The sequence below is a fragment of the Rhodnius prolixus genome, unplaced genomic scaffold (assembly GCF_049639745.1).
Source record: "Rhodnius prolixus isolate KJV_2025 unplaced genomic scaffold, Rpr scaffold_3, whole genome shotgun sequence".
Taxonomy (NCBI): domain Eukaryota; kingdom Metazoa; phylum Arthropoda; class Insecta; order Hemiptera; family Reduviidae; genus Rhodnius; species Rhodnius prolixus.
This window is the reverse complement of record NW_027411603.1, coordinates 15,313,321-15,336,299: the sequence shown is the minus strand read 5'-3', so window position 1 is coordinate 15,336,299 and position 22,979 is coordinate 15,313,321. Positions and strand designations below refer to the sequence as shown.

At 31.2% G+C, this 22,979-nt stretch overlaps 1 protein-coding gene and 1 long non-coding RNA gene across 2 annotated transcripts in view; one reads left to right on the top strand and one right to left on the bottom strand.

Annotated features, from left to right (window-relative positions):
* The window catches only part of LOC141453690 (uncharacterized), a 493,018-nt gene that overhangs the window by 53,189 nt on the left and 416,850 nt on the right, over window positions 1-22,979 (top strand). The gene's annotated exons all lie outside the window — the stretch shown is intronic.
* LOC141453696 (uncharacterized) overlaps window positions 14,505-22,979 on the bottom strand; it is a 118,940-nt gene continuing 110,465 nt past the window's right edge. The window contains exons 2-3 of the long non-coding RNA XR_012458125.1: window positions 15,785-15,987; window positions 14,505-15,290 (exon numbers count right to left, since the gene is read on the bottom strand). This is a non-coding gene — a long non-coding RNA (uncharacterized lncRNA). The remainder of the gene's footprint in view (window positions 15,291-15,784; window positions 15,988-22,979) is intronic.

Sequence of the window (22,979 nt, the reverse complement as noted above, 5' to 3'; positions counted from 1 at the left end):
TATTAATAAATTATATCTGAAATTGACAATAACCTTTCTTCCTTTCAGATTAATGAATAAATCACCAAAAACGATGAACGATCCTTTTTTTATGTATTTAATAAAAATTCTAATCTGCAAAAAACAAAAATTAACTCCTATAATTTTAGATCTTTAATCACTCCAGTTATTTTTAAAAATGTTTTCTTTCACATGGTTGGCCAATCATGCTCATTTCTGTGATTCATTATTTTAAAGTGCTATACCAAATGTGTAAAATTCATTAAAACTGAACAAATGAATAAAATAAAATAATAACTGATAAGCTAATTGCAGGATGTAAATTAAACTTAATATTACAACACTTTTAATATTGATTACTGTAGTAATTTCTAGTGTGGCGAGCTAGGCAAGGTATCAGTCTAATTCATGTCCCCGAAGGGGTCAACAAGGCCTGTCCATTCCCAGGACAATGGGCAGAATATAACGAAGGTAACAGGCCCCGTTACTGCCCACTACTCTTATCACCAGTTCTAAAACCAAGCTATCAGACCTGTAGCATACAATGAATATGTTCTACAAACAGCTTTTTCCTATAATGTTTTTTACTATATGTGCTGTAAAATTAAGCCAACACATTACACCCACATGTATATATAGATATAAAACACCTGTGTGTTTTCATTCTTTAAACTTTAGAATATTTTTACTCCAATCAGTTAGGATCTTTTTTTGTTTTTCTTATCTTTTTTAAAGAAATTTTAGACCTTTTGTTTTCCAAACTATAAATTTTTTCTTTTCATTGTTGCAGCTAAGATGAAATGAAAATACCTTTTATATTTGTTGACCAAACTTTAACTTACACAGCCGAACTATTAAAATATCTGAGAAGTAAATTAAAATCCCTGTGGTATTATCTGGATCACAGTCGCTTTTAAATGTTGAACAAAAGTTTTATTTTCAAAAGAATTAATTTATTGTAAAATATTTGCGCTTACATTCAAAAATAAGTTTATTGGGTCACAATTTGGGCAATACAAAAACGTGGATTCCCAAATTATTACGATTATTTGAAGTTTTGAGAAAATTAATTATTAAAATAGGCCTAAAATCTGAAAACTATAAAGGCAGTTAATTTAAGATTTATTCTAAAATTGTGATTTGATAAAACATATTGCAAACTGTAAGTGAAAGATTCTTGTTTCAATCTTCTGCTATTTCCTGTTCACGATACCTAATTTGGTTAAAAGTAAAGCCCGCCTAAAGGAAAAGCGCTTACTTTACTGTATTTGCAAATCTCACGGGAATGTCTCCTCACACATTCCTTCTCTTTGTCCTTTCCCAAATGAACTAAACTAAAAACAATGCCTGGTGCAAAGTATTGAATCATATTTTAAATTTAACAAAATCAAAAATCGAAAAATTGGTTGTTTCTAAAAACTTGCATAAAACTCAATTCGATCCAGTAAAGTTAGATTCCTAGTTGATCAAAACCAACCAAAACCTTGTGTTTTAGTGCCTGATGCGCTTAAATGATGTATTAAAACTCAGCAATTTTTATTCCGTAAGCTACACTTACCTTACACAGATCAGTAACTGAAACTCATTTGTGAAAGTAACAAATGTTGTCTTCTTTTGGTCAATCCATAACATGAAAAAATGGAATCATATTAACTTTCACCCTTTCCTTTTAGTAGAAAGTTTTCCCCCCTTAAAAACTAAAACCGAGGCTTCCTGGCATTGATTCAAATAAAGGTCGACACTGGGTCAGGTTCTTGGTTTAGTCGAAAGTCTTTTAATATGAGCTTTACATTTCTTATCAACTAGAAATCTAACTTTACTAGATCGAATGTCTTTCTAGAGGAGCGAGAATGCGGTGTTCTTGTCGACCTGACTGAGTTGTCGAAGTAGTAAGATTTTCAAACTATTAGTAGTTGAATTCATTGAAGATGGTCTCCCTTTTTGTTATTAAGGGTGAGGATGCATTTCAACGCCATGCACACCGTGACATAATACGCACTCTGATCTATGAACTATGCTCTTGGTGGATCTTCAGAAGTTTATCAAAACCATAATTAAAAATCTTTTTCAATAAAACAGAGAGAGAAAAAATGTTCACGTTTTACATTATTGTTAACTTATACTAAATATTAAACCAAGCTGGCATTGAAATTTGTTTACATAATTTAAATTATTAAAAATAATATTAATAAAAAGTAATCGAGTTCCAAATTTAGTTCTCTTTATTTCTCTTCATTTTTAATCAAAACTTTCGTCAAAAGACCTGGAACTTTAGGAGAGTAATGAAAAAAAGTCAACTTTTTTCTAACCCAGAGAAACTTTTGTGGGTCCTGTGTTGCAGTTTCAAAAGGGACTTTTCTATTTTCCACAGAATACCTTTCTACAACTTTTTTGGTATAATGTATATAAAGGAAAATTGAGTAGATTAAATATAATACTGAACGCCCCATTGGCCGCCTTGTTTTCATAGTTACACTTTAACTTCATGTTATCAATAAAATCAGCATTTAAAATTTAAGAGTCGCAGAATATTAAACGTTACCTCTTCTGTTATCCGATGTTATTTCCCAATGTTTGACAGTTTTCGTGTGATTTAATTTCAAATTTTTAACTGGCCATAATAGTTTTCTTCATTTTCACTTAGACCATTTTTACCAAAACATTTTTTTTGTTTCTTCCTAAAAATAAACGTTTTTTAATTTTTGTTTAACATTGTTTTATTTTTTTTCTAACTAATCCTTTAAAAATATAAGGACCATTATCAAAAAGGACATTTCCAATATAAAAGCATAAAATTGAAATTTTACAAGAATGCAATACTTGCTTTTTTTTTGTACCGTGTAGGAAACCTTCTTCTTCGCAGGTCGATAGTTAAAGTTAAGGAAGATAGCTTTGGGTTTTGTGGAAACCTAGGAAGATGGAAATTCGTTCCAGATGTGTTTGGCGCCAACATCTGCATCCAAAATAGGAATCGAACTTACGTTCGGTTTGTCTTGCGCTCTTGATTGAGAAGTTGACTAAGACCGGGCTGAGATATTCATTCGTTGAGTGCTCAATGTATCCACTTGTGACCTCATCCCTCAGCAAGATTGATTAGAAATTATAATGGACAACATGAAATTTTGATTTTGTTTTACACGAGAAATAATTATAATATAAAATTTGCCCAATTGAAAGATATAACCCCCTGACATTTTCTAACAGCGACCTAGAAACCCTTTCAACTGATTTTTGTTTTTGGAAGTCACTTAGTCGCTCCAATCAATGCACAACTATTGCAGACTTTCCACAATATTTCCTCAAATACAGTCCATCTAGAAACCAAGAACAAATGGACAGTAACCAACGTTCCTTTGAATTAAATTATATAACAACAAGAGAGGGAAAATAAATTGCAGAAAATACTGTTATAATGCCGTTGTTGGTTGGAACATCACTCTGCGTGCTGCTGCGTAGACGGTGTCAAACTTGGCTTCATCCACAAAAACTCTTTCACAAAACTAAACGTTGCCTCCTCTCACTCTCTCTCTCTCTCTCTCTCTACACGTAGAAAGTTTTTTGTTTTTGTTTTGCTAACGCTGTTGTTTTTATTTTAGCCCTCAAGGGCCACGTCAAAGTTCACAGTTCAGAACATTAAAAAGTAGAACTTAAAGGTTCTTTCTTCCACGGCTACAGTTTATATCAATAAGAACTTCTTTTTTTCGTCTTTTTTTTCTCCTTTTTCTTTTTGACTGAGTACTGCATCGTTTTTCCACTTCATTTTAACAGGTAATATTTGCCATTATTTTACGCGATTCCAATTATTTTGTTAAAAGGAGTAAAGTATTCTTAAATTACAATTGTAAAATCTGCTGCTTTAAAGTTCTGAAATTTTGCTTGAGTAAATTTTGCTCTGTTAGAAATCAGACGTCTACCTAAGAACAAAATGTAAACTTCAAGAATCTCCTTTTATTTACTCTTCTTGGATGAAAGACGGAGAATAAATATTTATTAAAACTTCCTTTTTCTCATTAATTTTCTACAACCATAGAATTTAGCTTGGCTTCTAATTAAAGTTCTAGCGTTATTAAAAAATATTAATTTGAAATTTATAATTTAAATAGGAAATAAAAAATTGAGGGAGGCAAGTTCTACAAAAATGTATATAATATTCATTAAGAAATAGCTGAAATTCTGTGAAAATAAATTCAAATTATATGTTATTTGCTGCTTTGCAAGCTTTACTGAAAATATTTGTGAAATGCTTATATTTGCATTAAATTATAAGAAATTAAATATTTTAAAGAAGAATGATGGTAATATTACAATTATTATGAGATATTAAAACCTGCAAAGAAGACAGTAATTGTGAAGAAGACTAGCAGAATAATTCCATCAGGACACAGAGAAGAAATCGGGAAAAAAATCCATTTCCTTCTTAATTGGGGAACATAATAAAACTGATAATTTTCAGTTTTAGTGAGGCAAAATTAGACGAATTCAATTTATTGTTCCATTTGCCTTGATAACTTGGTGCTAGATATTATTTAATGGCATAATAAGAAATTTATAATTATGTTAGCTATCCTTCTCCGTCCATTACATCTTATCCAAAGTGGGGGATAAAGCCCTCTAGAAATGATAGGTATTTCATTACAATGCGTTATATTGTTCTAATCAAAAACTTAATATACCCAGTTAATTTAAGAACATAAAATTAAGAAAATTTTACGAGAAAAGCCCCATTTAATATCTCATGAGTTTTTGTTTCTTCATTCTTAACCGAAATTAAGCAAATTGCCTTACTTCATTATTACTTCTTAGCAGATTTTTCAACTTATAACTCAAGTTTTCAACTCCAGTTAAGGTGAAAGAGTAATGTGAGATGTCTGATGGAGAAATGCTTAGAACTTTCTCCTGAATCATGAGGTGGGGGAATTGCTTAGAGATTGAATACTTAGCAAGTCTTGGTTCAACCTTTAAATCAAATTTTTACAAAAAAATTATTTGCTCCAAATATTCAAAATCGTTGCCACCAGTTTCAAGAAAAGTGGAAAAATTCTCATTGTCTGTTTTTGCTCTCAAATCGTAATATGCCCAAAACTAATTAAATTAATCTAATGTATCAAATTTAGAGTTATACAACGAATAATATTGTGTTAGACACGAAATTCCTGACTCTCAGAGGAAACTACGATATAATACAAGAAATATTATTTTCAAAGTTTTCTTCTGAACGTGAACTGGAATACATTGACTTGCTTTACAGCTCAAACCAAAATAAAAAATTGATTTTAGCAGGATTTTGGAGGTGCTACCTCGCTTTAGAATTTCATGAGTATTTTTGGCCTGTGAGAGTTATTGAATCATTAAAACTAAAGAATGGATTAGATTTATGAATATGTATTTGGATGTTTTATGTTGTGTTATACTATTTTAACTTCACATGAACGACATGCCCATCATGTCAGATTATGGCAGGCTATGAACAGACCATGAAATAATTTACCATTAGTGTAGCAATAACTACCACGTTTCAAATACATTTATACAGAGATGAAAATAAAATAAGACTACAAAAATTAGGTGGCATTAATGAAAAAACTTGCCCTTATAAAAATAATAATAAATGTTATAGGTCTTACCAGTGTTTACTATGATTTAGGATAATGTACTCATATTGTTCATTTTAACCGTTTGGTGGGCGCGATAACGTTGTTAACTCAGCGGTTTTTGTTTTAAAAACACAGCGCAATCTGGAAGTGACTTCAGAGGATGGATTATAATATATCCTAATACAAGATGAATAAAATTTCCCAGTTACAATAACATAGCAAGATTGACGAACTATCTAATCATATAATTTTTTCCTCCAGTTATATATCTATTATCATAGAAATATTACGTGGAAAATAATATTTCCCGTATTAGATAATATCAAAAATTGATATTATATTTTGTAAATACCATTTATTTATAGCAATTATTCTGCCGTTTGTGTTTAGATTTTAGAAAAGAAGAGAATAAACTGAAAGGTCAAAGTTTAATATTTTGCTATTTTATTTGCTCCAAATGTCCGTATGGGCAGCAAGGCGTAGTACATTTCGTTTTATGTGTTAACTTTAACTCAGAGCACTTGTCAATAGTCGTTTCAACATTTTGTATCTTTGCCTATAGTCTGTCCGTTTTATTCGATAAGTGGGGATTCCAGGTAAATAGTGTGTCCAGATACAGGCCGAGGAACTTACCTGGATTCAGAATTGCATGGGGATGTTAAATTTAAAAAAGAGGTGGGAAAGTTTTGCGATTCAATTTGATCACTGCGTACTACGGCACTTGTGTGCATTTACTCTCTTGCAACTCGAAAGTTCTAATGCCAAAGGTTGAAATTTAAAGATTCAAGGGAATCCAAGACGTTAGATTTATTAGATAGTGACGTTGTTTCAAAACTACTAATCATGAAGAAAAACTAAATCATCTTGTTCAGTACTGTTTAAAATCTCGAGAGACACCGTTAAAGCTTGTTCGCTCATAGACACAAAAGAAAGATATCCTTAATCCTGAAGTATGAGCATTTTTGGATTAGAGATATGAGGACCTGCAAGCAAAAGATTGTAAAAACGCCATTAAAGGGAAGTTTTCGTTAAAATGTGGACTTCAAGCTCTTGAGACGATGAAGAAAATATTGCAGAACCTGATGAATTATCAGTGTATTCTTAGTTGCACATGAAAGTATACAAGACCAAAAACACAAAAGAGTTCATTGAGAGATTATCCTTAATCATTTAGTTCTTAGTCCTCCACTCCCTTTAAAATATTTATATACTGCAAATTATGGGTTGCAGCTTCAAATTTTTATTAATTTTCTAGTTTAATTAAACAACTGACTTCTTGTAAAACCAGGTTTTACTTGGAGCCTTTTGGGAAGTTATTGGCGATGGAGCAATCAATTACATTTTGTTATACGTATTTGGACAACATTTGCTGTCTCGAATAAAAATACAAAAACTTCATTCTAACCAGTTTTCAATAAAGTAAACTAAAAGAAACTTTTAGAATTTAATTAACAGAACCAACGGTACAGTTTGTCCAAGAAAAATAAAAAAATATATGCTATTTGAATAATTCAAGTCTGCAGACTCTTTTTTTAAATGATTTAAAATCAATTTAATTCATTTAAATATTTACTATTCAGCGTTGTTAAAGTCTTAGAATATAAATTAAAGTAAATACTATTCTTTAATGGGTTATATGCTTTCTTTTTTATTAATAATTACGTTTATAAATTCATTAATTTTTATTAGTTTATTTATTTTGTTTTTAAACTTTTTGTATCCAACCAGCATGTTGATAAATGATCATTTGCTATTATTAATGTGCCCTTTGTGAGGGACTAAGCTCCAAATTGTCCATCGCCTCTCAGGATCTAATTAACGCTCAGAAGAAAAACCACAGCAACATAAAACAAATTCCAGAACAAAAATCTTGGATAGCCGCCAAATATTCAAAGTTGTCTAATCAAATAAAGGAACAATGTTGAATCAAGAAGGGAAACAAATATGCAATATTCCGATCGAAGATCTCATCTAGTCCTCACAATGAGATGAATAGTTGGTTCCTTCTCTGACTTACCAACTCTATAAGGTTTTGGTATTAGCTCTGTAATGAAGAGGTGGCTGCTTAAACCCCAAACTCTGATAAGAGATCCGACCGTATTTGAGAGATGACCGTAACAAGCACATAATCTTCTTACCACCTGCAATCTCAATCAACTCTTATGATTGCTCAACAACTCACCGAGCTCATCCATCCATCCTCCGTCCAATCTTTCTTCTTTATAAGATCTTATAGATAAATCTCCTTTGACCATTTAAATTACAATAAACTTCCATAATTTTATTAAATGTTAACTGAAATTAAAATGTTGATTTTTAAAAAATATTTAAGTAAGATGGTGTGGCTTGTGTGAAGGGGTTGTAAATAAGGGATAGTGTGGCTTGTGTGAAGGGATGACCCTATCGAGCGACCGACAGTGCGCTGGTAAAAGCTCCGACCGCCAATAAATTCAGATGTTAACCCTCCTTAAAGTAATAAAAAAAATAATATTAAAAATAATAACATCTTTTAAACTTTAAAAAAAAAGAAAAGAAAAAAAGGCAGCTTCAAATTATTCACCAGGTGCCAGGTTACTTTGTATTATTATTACTGTTATAAATTTAAGGTTCATCAAAAATCAGTGGTCCTTGGCACCAGAAACTTTCTTCAATGCACTGCCAATCTCCAATTGGATTTCTCTCGTTACAGACCTCACTGTCAATAGCTGTCTTTGTATAATGATGGTTTTATTTATTTATTTACTTATTTGTGTGGCTCTTTGGTCTTCATCTATTGTTAATCAACAATAAATTAATAAAATATATAAAAAAAAATAAATAAATAAAACAAGTATGAACAATAAATTGTGACCAACTTTCAGTCGAGAGGGATAATTCTATGGAGGACGTAACTACATTTTGCAGCCTAAGTGGCCCCTACTGCTGAGGTGTTGCCTTTGGCTGTCCCAATACGTTATCATTACTTCGCTCAACAATGTAGTGCGACTGTCGCTAGTTATACCAGCTTCCAAAGTAGGGAACCAAAATAAACATTTTCGGGGCAAAAATCATCTAGTTGATTTTCCAAATTAGTAACCGCTGTAAAAATCCGAATAATTCCCTATTAATAGATGAAACCTTTTTTGGTTTTGGTTTGTCTTCTTGTTTTACAAAATAGAAGTTTACCATTCAAGTAAGATAAGATTGGAGCTCAGTTATAAGCACGTACGCTTATGCATACAAGTTGGGAATAACCATATTAGATAAACATCAAATTCTGTTCTCGTTTTAGTGGAAGAAGAAAATGTTTATGTACTGTTATGACGTTTAATACATAAAATGTATTTATTGATACGTTCAATAAATTAATTTTGTTATGACTTTTTAATTTTATTATCTAATAAAACTGGAGCATATTGACCAGCATCAAGAAGTAATATGTAGTTTCATTTATTTCGTTTAAAGCTGAAACCACATCATAAAAGTGGTTATGTACAAGTAAAACTTCAGTTCTTTAATAAAAAAAAAAGATAATCTTTTAAATTAAACTTACTCTAACATAATAATTTAGTAGTAGGTCTTATTTGCGTGTGGAGACACGATAGAAATATTTAAGTAATGGGTACAACGACAAAAATGGTAAAGATATAGCGAAGAATAACAGTTATCTTGGTAAAAATAATCTAGTAATTGGTGAAACTTCTCCGTTCTATCAGAAGTTCTTAGTTACCTCACTCGTACGATTTTGGTTAGACATTTTTGAAACTTTGGGTAAATGAGTATGAGCAGTAGGATAGGTACCAAAAGAAAATAAGCTTTTATTTGAGAATCTGAACCTGTTCACAAAACACCTGTGCTCATTGTTTGCTACATAATCTTATGATAGAAGTATGATAAAGTAAAAAGAACAGAACTGCATCAGCGGAGGTGATATCGACAGGCTATCAGGGGTACAGGAGAATATCTTTCACATCCTAGCTGTATTTCCTACTTTAGGTGAGCTCCGACTCCTCTAGTCTTTCTGGCCATTATATTGTTAATTTGCTGTCCATCTCGGATTATTTTCCGTTGATTACTTTTACCAGGAATGCTTGGACATAAAATCACAAATGGACATTTTAAAATTTAACTATCTTTTATTTTAATTTCAGTAAGTTTCATTATTTATTTTATTTTATTTCTTTTGTAAAAGTTTGGTTTGCTGCTCTTCTTTGATTCTACATTGTACTAAAATCCTCATCTTTTTTTTTCTTTCTTTACCTAAAAGTCAACTCCTGCAGACGGCTGCAAACCATGCAACTTCCTAATGTTATAAATTTTGTATTTTTTATTATAAATAAATAGAGAATTATTTATTAATTAATGTTATTGATAAGCGTTTGGCCTGATATCAATGGTGAATCTCAGAAAGAAAACGGTGACATTCTTGAGTTCTATGTCTAGTCTGAGAGACTGGTCAAGAAAACTAAGGATACCCCTCTTAAGGTGGATGATCTTTTGGAGGGGTAAAAGGTTAGAACGAGAAAAGCCTTTCTTATTAATGTAAATAGAAGCCATCATAATGTGGTTAGTGATGCCTTATCTTAAACAATTTTAATGAATCAATTATTTGGAGAGGATAAAAATAAAATTGAAAACTAGAGGTTCTAAAGCAGCCCAATGAACTTTAAAGAAATGGTCAAGCTTGTTCAACCACAGTAAAACAAAATGATAATAATCCAAGGGTTTATTGAATTACAGGATCCAAGACTTGAGCTTTAATTCCCAAAACTTGGTGAATTACAGGCTCTTGAAACTGACTTCCCTTAATAATCCGAGTTTGAGGGATAGAATAATTTTTCTAAAAGATGATACGGTGATATAAATAATACTCTCACTTTGAGGTTTTTCACTCCACTTCAACTTAGTCAGTTAACAAAGTTATTTTCCTATCTAATGGTATATTTCTCAAGTTAATATATAAGTTGAAACATTTCAAAGAAGGTGTTTTAATGTTTTTATTACATTAGTTTAAATTATTTATTTGTTTAATTTACTATGGGCAAAACAAAAATAGATTAAAGTGGTAGAATCTTTAGCCGTATTTTCGTTGAAGGTGTTTACTTTTGCAGGGAAAACAAGCTGAGCTTAAAATATGTGTGTACGTTTAACAGTTACTTAGAGGCGGTAAGTTTCAAGGATCTATTCGTTTTATAAGAAATAAATTGGCTCCGACAACCGTTTTGTCCGTTTTTCCCTTTGTTTAATTCTTATCCTTTCACTAATACTGGTGCTGTTCTCTTCGCCTTCTAAATAAACTTGAAAAAGAACTATCTTTAATGTGGCTTACAAGATGTAATTCTGTTAATAGTTTCTTTAATTGTTTCGCTAACTTTACTTTCAAACAGTTTCAAATCTACTTTTGATTGAAATTTAATGTTTAAAGATGCACAAAAAGAAAACCACGAATAGAATAAACGCTAAAGTTAAATTTTTTTACAAAGAAGTTATTCAAGCTTTCCATGAATTTTGGACAATTTAGACAAGTTGCTCGACGCATGTAACCAAGCTTTGCTTGTAACAGTTCTCAACATAAGATTAAAGATTAAAAATGTATTAAAAAATAATCAGATGAACTGGAACAGTCTCCTGTCAAAAAGTAAGGTCACCAACTGTTTTTAATAAATCTGGACTTAATTGCGTTTTATTTTTACTGTAAAGTTTGTTTAATATTCTTTCACTGACCGAACAACATTTAACTAACCATCTGTTGGAGAAGTCAAATGAATAATTAATTTTTTACTGTTGAAAATATTGAAGAAATATTGATTTGCTATTGATCTGATATTATTATTTAATGCTGTTAGTGATTAATACTAATATTGAAAACAAATAGTTTTGATTGTAGGGTCATTTTATAAGAATTGAATGGTTGTTTCCTTTTTGAAATCTATGCTTTCAGATCTTATGGCCTAGCTAAGATTAGTTTGTTCCTCAATTATTCAAAGAAGAAACGGCTTTGTTGAGCAAAATTTAAAACTTAAACAAATCCTTACTCGAATTTAATGTTATGAATTTTCGGTTCAGAAAAAACTAAATATTCTCAACAGTATGGTTGATGCGGAACTTTTCCCAAGAAACATAAAATATTATTTTGAGATGATTTTTTTAAAGGCTTTTGAATTATAACAAAAATAATACTTTTAAATGGGTTTTTGTGGAATTTAAAGAAGTAATAAATAATAAATATCTGAAGGAATAGAAGATAATTTCTCAGACTATCCTTTTTTTGTACACACATTACAGTAATATTTTTTATCATAAAGGAAGGTTTGCCCTATATTATAAAGAAAATTTGGATATTTTATCTTTTATAGAAAAAGAGAAAAAAAATTGTCAAAGTTGGGTGTTTTTCAACGTTACGCTTTTTCGTGCAGTTTTTGACGATCAACCCTTATACAACTGTCCTACTGGACAGTTTTAATTTTGAAAAAATTTGAGATTCTACCTTCTTTGCGAATTTTTATTAATTTCGCACGTAGATGATTTCCTAAGGTTTGTGACGGGATATTACTGGTACCGAACCAGGATCCGAAAATATCTGGAGCATTGATACTCTTAGCTCTTAGAAACTATTGCATTTGTAGGTGTGATGCGATGACACACGGGCCTGCAATAAATAAAATATGTAAGTTTAATTTGCAATTTCTAAAACTATCTTAATCGCAATGTTTACTCTAGAAAGAGAAGTAAAAGAAAAAATATTTGATTCTTCTTCTATTTTGAATATTTGGGATTAACATCATTGATTGATCCACAATGTTGCAAGGAAGAGGTCACTTTCGTGACAAACATCTCTTCACATAATAAGATACTACAGTGTACATTAGCCCTTCTTAAAAACATAATCAACGTTCAATGGCATTCCTATGAAATTGTCCCTTAGTAATTCGGTATCAAAGAAGAAACAAATATTTGCTATTTGGATGGCTAAAATTAAAAATTAAAATTAGCATATTTCAAATATAAGAAAATCGTTGAATGAATTTCATAAAAAAAAAAATTGCGGAAAATGGAAAGTCTATTTTAAAAAACTACTAAGGCATTAAAAGAAACTACTTTCTTCAATAACTAAAAAACTACTAAGGCATTAAAAGAAACTACTTTCTTCAATAACTAAAAAACTACTAAGGCATTAAAAGAAACTACTTTCTTCAATAACTAAAAAACTACTAAGGCATTAAAAGAAACTACTTTCTTCAATAACTAAAAAACTACTAAGGCATTAAAAGAAACTACTTTCTTCAATAACTAAAAAACTACTAAGGCATTAAAAGAAACTACTTTCTTCAATAACTAAAAAACTACTAAGGCATTAAAAGAAACTACTTTCTTCAATAACTAAAAAACTACTAAGGCATTAAAAGAAACTACTTTCTTCAATAACTAAAAAACACTGTTTCATTAACACAATCAAAAAATATTTAAATGAAATAAATTTAACTGAGACTCCTTAAATATTACTGCTAAGGCAAATAAGTTTCTCAAAGGTCAGGAATCTATATTTGTAGGATTGCCTGGAAGTGTTGCTCTTAATAAGCTGAAGAGTTCAAGCAGAGGAAAATACGCAGTGTTTTATTATTACTATCTATTTATTTTCACTAATATTAGAAATCCTGCAAAATATTGATCCCAAAAGCTGAAGGTGCCTTTTTTAATATAGATATTATAATTAATATTGATTATATTTTTATAGAAACAGAACACATACTACATAATATGGTTTAGGAATTCTTGGATAAAAAAGAGAAAAAGTAGAGGGTTATAAGATTAAATTTCTCTTTGGTTAGTATGCCGTCTTTTCAGCGCTCTTTTGTCATCTCCATCAAATATTAACTCTTGTTTAAACATTTTGTGATATTTTTATTAGTTTTTTTTTCTACTATCCGGAGTACACAGCATCTCTTTCCATCAAAGTATGTGTGTATAATTATTCTGCAATATTAAATATTTCAACCCCCTATATTTAATGTTTAGAAGTAAGGTACTTAGACCATATTACCCTAGCTTGGTTTTAGAGTGCAGACTTAATTACAGAACATTGTACTTCCGATTAAGAATCCTTAAAGAAGGATTATGACTAGATGTTTTGATACTTTTTTTAAAAAATTGAACCAATAAACGGAGAATCTATTAAAGTATCTGTTAAAATTAAATTTTCGTTGCTAATTAAAGTCAAGATCTCTGTCAAACAAATATTATAATATTTCCGTTAGAACTAATTGCATTTTCCTCATGATCATATCAAACTGTTAACAAACTAAATTAAGCACTAATAAAGCTTTAAAAGTTTATCCGAATTGACCATCGAATTTGCTGACAGGAGACTGAACGGTATTTAAAATTAATAAACTTCTTCAATTCAATGATACAGTTTCATTAAAGCGCCCCTCATCCTTTCATCAACTCCCTGAAGTAGCTGCCGAATCTCAAGTCTGTCAAGCAGTGTCCGACAGCTGGTGTGGACTACCAAAGGCTGCCGCAGCCTAAGTTGTATTCTTGAACGTTCAGATTTATTTGTACGTAGATCATGTAATTCAAATTGATTTTTAATAATCAAAACTGCATTTGTATGTAGTTATACAACTAAAAAAGTGGGTGGAGCGTATTTGTTAAGTCTGGTCACACTGTATAAGTGTATACTGTATCTGGAGATAAAGATTTGAGTTGGGTTCTTCTAATACTCTCATTAATATACTTCTTTTGCAATATTGGTTTTAGATATTCCATACTTCCTATCGATAAAATTTTGAAGCTGCAACAACAGTGAATGTATTGTTACTGAAAATATATTTTTAAAAAGTTTTTAGAATTTTCTTGCTTTAATTTTGTCACTTTAGACACCAAATCGAGGCTGCCTAACTGTTTTGAATTTGTAGTTACACTGCTTTGTGATACTGATATGTCTGAAGGTCGTGCATGAATTTAAAAATTATAATTTAAATTATTATTTATTAATTTAATAAAAATTCTTATCTGTTATGGAGATAAGAAAGTAGCTTATACAAAACATCACGGGTAAAAATCATTGAATTTAAGCAACTATCAACATAAGAGAGACATCGAATATAAGCCAAAACGAGTACAAGAAAATCAAGAACATCAAGACAAACAACGTAAATGATTAATTATTCCTAGAGAGTCAACCATAATTGATTCTGCTAGAGGTGACATGTTGTTAAGGTTGACTACCACTCGATCAAGGAAATTCTTCCTTAATTGGGATATGGTTTCTCTCGTTATATTCTCTTGCACATTATATTCTCTCAACCCGAAATCCTTGCTGAACCTTTCTTCGTGTGAAAGTGTACACTTGTCATTTATTTATTTACTTTGCTATCTAGATAGAGATTGGTTGGTGGTTATTGGTTGCTTTTTGTCATTACTTTCACAGTATTGATGGACTAATGATCTTTGTCTCCCTGCCATCGCTCTTAAAAGTAATTATATCAGCATACCTCAACAATCCCTATGTCTCAGCTCAAAATATAAATTTTCTCCTTCAGAAGATCAGCTATTGCATATTTTACCCTATAATGGCGGCAAACAATCAACCGCATGATTAACAAAAACCAGGGAACGTTGGTTGATGTTCACAGATTGTTATTCAGGTCTCTGTCGCATCTGCACCTTAGATATCTAACATTTCCCATGGAGTGTTTAACACTTCGAGAACTCCTGGAAATGATGAACAAATTATGAATTTATTGGTTGGAACAATAACGGATGTAAGAAGTAAATAAACAGATTTAATACAAACGAAATAAACCTATAGAATAAATCTACTTTTGTGTTTTCTTTAAAATCATTCACAGATTAAATATTAGTATGTATTGAATCTGAATTAGTTGCAAAAGTAAAAAATGTAAATAATAAGAATATTGTTTCTGTCCTTGCGGGCGCCAGATAGCCGAAGCTATCAGATACGGGATCCCTAACCAGCCTCAAATAGAAAAATACTCTTAGAGTATTAAGAGTGCCTCTGGCGGGATAGCTCACTGGTGAGAGGAGGGAGGGTCCTGGAGACAATCACCCGAGGCGATAGGGAGTAAAATAAAATTCTTTCTTGTGCTTAATGAACCAACAACAAAATACCTTTACTTAAGGAAAAATTCATACAAAAAGGAAAACTTATTCTAGATACAAAATAATAATAAATATATAGAACTCACAGACGATAGATAACATAAGTAGGCATTGGCCAGGCCGAACGTAAGGTAGAGAATGAATTTTTTTAATTTTTATTTTGGAATCTTGGCTGGAAATAGCACCTGGTCTTGCAGTCCAAAGGTCGAATTTACATTATGCAGCAGCTCCTGCCATCTACGACTATTTTTCGGTTACAACCTTACTCCAAACCTGGAATGTAATTAACCTGAAAATAATATATTATATAAATATATCTGAAGCAGAGTTTTGTAAAATCGAAATAATGATAAGAACTTAATATACATACAATCAAACTTAAAAATAATAAAATAACCACGTTATAATACTACATTTTATTTGATTGCTTTTTTAAAAATATTTTTTAACAAAATTTAAGCTTTTTATAAAATTTGAAATGAAGAGAAAAAACTGAGAATTAAATAGAAGATCAAAGGAAATGCGATAGGGTTTTTTTTCATTAGCTTTCACTAAGCAGCCTGGAACTTCTTAAGTATTTACTTGCCTCTAAGCAACAAACAAAAAAGCCCTTCTAGAGTGGTCGTTTTATAGGCCAGTCTGGCCGCTAAAATCTTTTCAGTCTTTTTTTTTTTTACGGGAATATTATTAACTTGATTTCGTAAATAAATAACCTTGAGAGGTACGTTTTTCATTGTTGGAGGAATAATTAATAGATAAGACTATATACCCTCGGGATCGTTGTTGAAGCCTTTCCGGCTAACCTTCTAGTCTAGAACCTAATAATTAATAGAATTGGATTGAATCCACCTGAATATTTGATCTAAGGAACTTGAATCTAGGATGGGATTCAAGTTTAAACGCCAAAGCTCAAACGAACTTCTATCAACTGCAATTGCCTAAAAGTAAATATTCCTCTTTGTAGAGGAGGATAAAAAGGAGGTTAATTTGATTTACCTAAACACATTCTCTTGATTACCAAGTAATCTAAAAACAAACTTAATAACCTATTTAGGGAGATGACTCCTCCACACTTTTAGAAAATGCACAAAACATTTTGTTTTATTTATTTATTTTTTTCTTTTCTAAATAAAACAATAAGATATAGAGGCTAAAGAAATAAAAAAATCTAAGGGAAGCAGGCCTGAATTTGAACCAGGGACGACCGGCTTGTTGGTCCACTTCATCACTCACTTAGAAATAATTCCCTACCCTTGCTTTATATTTGTATTTTTTACTATTATTTTTATTATTTAATTTACTGATTCAAGGCACACAAAGAGTAAGATTAATGGACACTCGGAAGCTTCTCAAAACACTACTTATTTCCGGATAGTGTACTCTAGCAAAAACTTTGTCCATCACTGGATAGTGATTGTAGGCGCTCCTAGGAAGAGAAAAACTTAGGATAGCTAGCTGGATTCAAAGATAAGACCTCGTCCACATTTCAGTGGAATACTATCTACACAGTTATTTACACGCTTCTATACATAGGAATTTTCTCTTGTTGTGAGTTCCCTCAAATGAATGTAGTTCTAAGGATTGTCTCCTATAATTCCTATTAGACACATTGTCTGCTCAGTGACGAGTACTGCTATAAGCTTTCTGCTTTGCTTTAAAGCCTTGCTTGGTCTTGCTTCACGCCACATTCAATGAAAATTTAAACAAAAACCTGAAATGGATTTTGCAAGGTCAAATTTCAGTTAATCTATCTTCTTCAAGTTGGTAAAATAAATATCAATGAATGGTTAATGAATGATTGAGGATTAAAGTAACAGCTGAAGAAATCCGAGTGAATGTCCCATTACAAGGTAGGGACTTGAATGGAGTATTGGTGGTTGAGAACGAACTTACTAAACGAACTCAACAGACACTTCCAAAAACTTAAAATCTACGTTACAATTATTTACAATCGTTTTTAAAAAATTGTAATCTATAAGTATCTTAAAGCCCAAGATTGGCTTAAAATACTGAACTCTGGAATAGGACTGCACCCTCCAATCCTTAAGCAGAACTGAGGAATTCAATCCTGTAATCTAAAATTCTTTTCCCCATATTTGACGCTCGTTTCAGTTTTTCAATCAAGCTATTTACGCAGACTTTACACTTCAGAGAATCTCTAGTAGAAATTTGTTTATTCAAGACTCCTCCAGATAATACACCTAGACGATCTTCTGAGTAAAAATGAATGTCACCCAATAAATAGCGCAGTTTTACCACTGAGTAACTTCTCCATTCTGTTTTGTCAACGCTAGCTGTGTTTATTTAGTGTGAATTTGCAACAAAATATAAATTAAAAAGAATTCTATTTTCGCCATAAATTGTGTGTTATTATTTTAGTATTGCGAACATATATCAAAAACTTATTTAGTTGGAAACAATCTTATAAGGAAGAAACAGTTTGTATTCTTTACTGTGTTGATTTAATGTCCAGATCAGTTGAGTGGAAAGTTCGGAGCGACAGACCGAGGCGCACTCGTTCGGTCGTACCATCAATCAGCCACCGCTTGCCCCTTCTGGGCCCATTTAAACCATTACTACACTTTGTTCTACCTCTTGTTATTCAACGACACACTGTTTACTGAACCATCTGCCACTGAACACTCCATCATTGGGGAGGTAATCATGTAACGTATTTACCTAAATCCATGAATAAACATGAATTTTAATTAATTGTTCTATTGAGTAAATATGTGTACTGTGAGAGGGTGTACATTCAGCCTCACCTAACTATTTTATTGCACTTAACAGTTTTAAGTGAGTTTTATGAACAATTTCTATTTTTTATATAATATAGATTAATTTTTATATTTATTGGTTATGAAGGATGAAAACTGAATTACCCAAATAAATTTATTTGTTTTCAATTAAATTAGTTTTTAAGTACTCACATACTGTAGAACACATTCTTTAAATAAAAAAGATAAAATAATCATTGGATATCTGTTTCTATTTAAAACTAATACAATGCGTACTCAAGTTTCCTATCCAAGTTTTTCGAACTCGTAATCCTTCAGTAATAATTTTTCTCATCATGAAAGATGATTTTTGACTAACAAAAATCAAATATAAAATCTGAATTTATAATCAAAAGCCCATTTTAAAGAAAAATATATATATACTTCAATATGAGAAATATCTCATTAATTAATGCAAGTAGTACACTTCTTTAGTGAGGCCTGCATTATGACCTCTTGCAGTATTTATTATAATCTGTTTTACAAAGGCGCATTGCGTTATTCTCGGCCACTCTAAACTTCTTAAGGTCGTCTAAACCCTCGCTTGTTAATATTCAAGTTGTTTAGAATATTTGTTGTTAAGTGCATTTAGCTTTCTAAAAGTTTTCTTGTTGATACAAAATTAAAAGTTTAGAACTTTAATAATTTTAGTATTACAAACATTATGTTGTAATAGTTGGTTGTTTAGAAAAATCAATTAAGCCCAAGTTTAGATAACACAAGAAATTAAACGGATTCTAGATAAATCCTATGCATCAATCATGAGGATATCAATGAAGAGAAGCCATGTAATTTTATAAGATTTTAGGGTACCATATACAGGATAATTGGTTCTCACTTACCATCACATTTTTGCAATCTCACTTCTTGAAAATATTATTGCTACATTATTGAATTTTTCGCAGTTGATATTTCTAAAAAGGCTTCGAGTTCTTCAGAAAGTAGAAATACAAGTTATTTTCAGTATTCCACTTAATTTGGAGAGGCTTAAGGAGCATTTAAGTTAAAAAAAAATGCTGATCATGGATTTAATTCTGCAGAAACTAGGGAAGCATCTAAGAAAATAATGTGATTACAGCAACTTTAACTGTATTTTCAATATGGTGTAAAATTACTGAAATACCTATGGTTTTAATCAGTCATTAACATATCTATTTGGTGAAGATATAATACAAGGCGTGTGTTTTGAAATAAAAGAAAAACAAACATACTTTTCTTTCAAAACGGCACTTCTTGTACACTCAATAATACTCTAAAGAATCTAAAGATTTATGAATTTAAACGTGCATTGGGTAGTTTTTAGCTCTAATAACTTCTAAATTAGAAAAACAATGTCTTGTACAATTCACTAGTTAAAGATAGTCAGCGGAACCAAAAAAGATTACAAAATATAGTTTGTATTTATCTATTGCAGAGTTGGATGTCAAGTCGGATTTGTAAATGAGCTTTATCACAAAACTGATAGAGGTAGCAATAGATAGATAGATAGATAGATAGATAGATAAACTTTTATTTACAGCATAGATAATTTACAAAGAAAAAATTTCAGAAAAGTAATAACTGACATAGCCATTGGCTGTCTGTCAGGAGTGCTAATTTAAAATAATAATGTATATATATATTTTTTTTTTTACATTGAACTGAAAAGTGTAATAAGAAAATAATAAAAAATAATAAAAGTGTAATAATAACAAAATGTAAATAAGAAAACAACAAAATTAAAATAATAAAAAAGTAAGTAATTTTTCTCTTTAAAATTATAATTTTTATTTTACATATCATTAGTCCAACCAGCAATTAATAATTGAAGTGGCTAACCAAAAAGGAGCGATAGGCTAGAGCAGTGTTTCCCAACCTTTTTTGTGTCATGCCCCACCTTAACCTTTATAAAATTTTTATGCCCCCCTATGTAACATATATAATTTTTAACATTAAAAAATTGATTCGTTCACTTAAGAAACATAAATGATAGGTTCTAGGAAGAAATCACTCTGAAATTGTTAACAAAACACAGTAAGTAAAATTTCAAAACATATAATGAAAAACTGAAATTCAAATTCCAAATAATTTTAATACAGATTTTTCTATATTAATTTATTATTTTAATTTAGTGAGATCCTTGCGCTTGATGCTTGCTGCACAGAGATTTTATATAAGGTTCCAATTTGGTTAGCTGCAGTCTCAAGTCTCCACGTTGTGTTATATCCAGCCGATTTCTTTTTTTTACCAGTAAATCATTTACAGCACTAAATCCACATTCAGCTAAAAATGAAAATGGAAACGGTAGCAATAGTTTTCTTGCACATTTGGTTGAATTTAGGTATTTGATTTCTGTTTCCTCACAAAGCCATGTCATCGCTCCTTTTATATTAAATAAAGTTTTAACTGACTCATCATTTTGCAATTCTGCGAGTTCTTCTTGATACTGCATATTTGATATGCAGCGATGGGCCAATTAAGTGCCAACAACTGCGCTGTTTAGCGAGTTTTTAAAACGTCCGGGGTTCCCCGCGGCAGACTGCACGCTTCGCGGTGAACCCCGGACGAAGTTTACTTGACGACGCCAATCACCCAGTTGATATTTTGGTCTCGTCAAACGGAATTATACCTAATAATTATTTACCGCAATTATTTAAGAATTTGCTTTTTTTTGTTAAATTTGGCACCGATATCTAGCATTGCATTTAAATGGCCCGGAGCGAAAGGGTTAAAGTCGTGTCGAGTCCATTTTCGAATTGCCCCCCTTAACTATCAAATTGCCCCCCTGGGGGGCGTGGGCCCCACGTTGGGAAACACCGGGCTAGAGCGTCTCTTATAAAGCCAGCCAACACCGCCCAATTTGCGCCATTCAAATACCTCAACATTTCATCTTCCGTTAAGGACTGTGCATTAAAGAACCTCAATCTTATCTTTTTAAGGATTCTACAACGGCCCAAGAAGTGAAAAACATCCTCGGCTTCCCTAGAGGTAGTAATATGTAGCAAGATGATGTAGTCCACCTTTCCCAAAGTAGTTGTAAAGCACAACGGTTTTTTAAAAATTAGTTTTGCAATTTCATTTGGTTGGTATACAATAGGAAATTGGATAGATTTTTCCATCAAGCTTCCATTTAAGAAGAAAAATAATAATAGTAAACTTTGATCTATTTAGTATAAATTTTCAATTTTTCTTTACAATTTATGTAAGTGAAGAAAGATGGCGATATCTGTTAAATTTTCCTTTTTCAACTTAAACAAAATACTCTTTTACAAAAATGATGTAATAATTCAATGCATAATGTCTAAATCTTTAATTGTGTTTTACAAACATGACAAAATTACGCACTAATTCTGCCGAGCACGATATTCTAGGTTCGCCAAAGATAGGATACTGAGACACTACTTTTAGTTGTAAATCCGTAAAAATTTATCCTTCAGTGACCCTCAAAAGGCGAAATTTATAAAAAAAAAAATATTTAAAACAGTTACTTTTGCGTGCTGAAAATAGTTTGAAAATAGATAAAATCATTTTTTGCTGTTTTACATAAAGTATTTTATAATCAGCCTTGGAGTCTATTGGCTACTGATTTCAAGCAACAAAAGTTTTAAATCAGTGATCACAAGGGTCTCATTGCTATAAGAGAGCGAAGGGAAAATTGCTTCACCAACTCCAAGAAGAAGTGATTAAAGTGTTCCCAAAAGGCAGAGGTTTTGGTTGTTTTCTGATTGAACCAAACTAACATGAATTCACTCATAATATGTATGATTTGAGCAAGTATTAAAAGAATTTTATTTATTCTCTTCTTATATATTTATATGGTCAATTATATTTGGAAAATCTGACGAATAATTTTGTACAGATATCTGAATTAGAGCTGGTTCAGTAGCAAACTACTTAAAAGATTTACTACGTTTCTCCAGGGAAAGCTTTGAACTGAATACTACTGGCCCGTCTTGGCATTCCTGCTGGCATTAACGCCCGTAATTACTCGAACAAACTTACAAACTCACGCATCACAGATAGGTCCCTGCAAAGTTGATGTGTGCCACCACTTGGGTTTTGTGAAACCGCTGGTAAATTCCAACTTCAGAACCCATCCTTTTATTAATACACTTTCAGAGTGCACTAATGTATTCTAAGTACAATCATTACAAACATTAAGACTGAAGGAAGTCATTATAAACCTTTTAGGTGGCAGAGGCCGACTTTATAACCACTCCCTTTATACGAACACATTTCATCTACAAAGTAGCGAAATGTATACGAGGTGAGTTGGCATTACAACTAACTTATTTTTAGGTAAACTAATTTTATTACATCATTACCTATTTTTTTGTTGATTAAATAGTGTGTAATTTTACATTGCTGCAGATAACATTAAGATTATGCTTGACAAGTCATAGTCTATACTCGAAATAAATTTGAAGAAGTACAATTATGGCTCATTAATTAAGATAGGTTTAGTTCGACAATCTGACGCAGTAGTATTGTTTTTCTCGAGCAGGTGCAATGATATTTCATTACA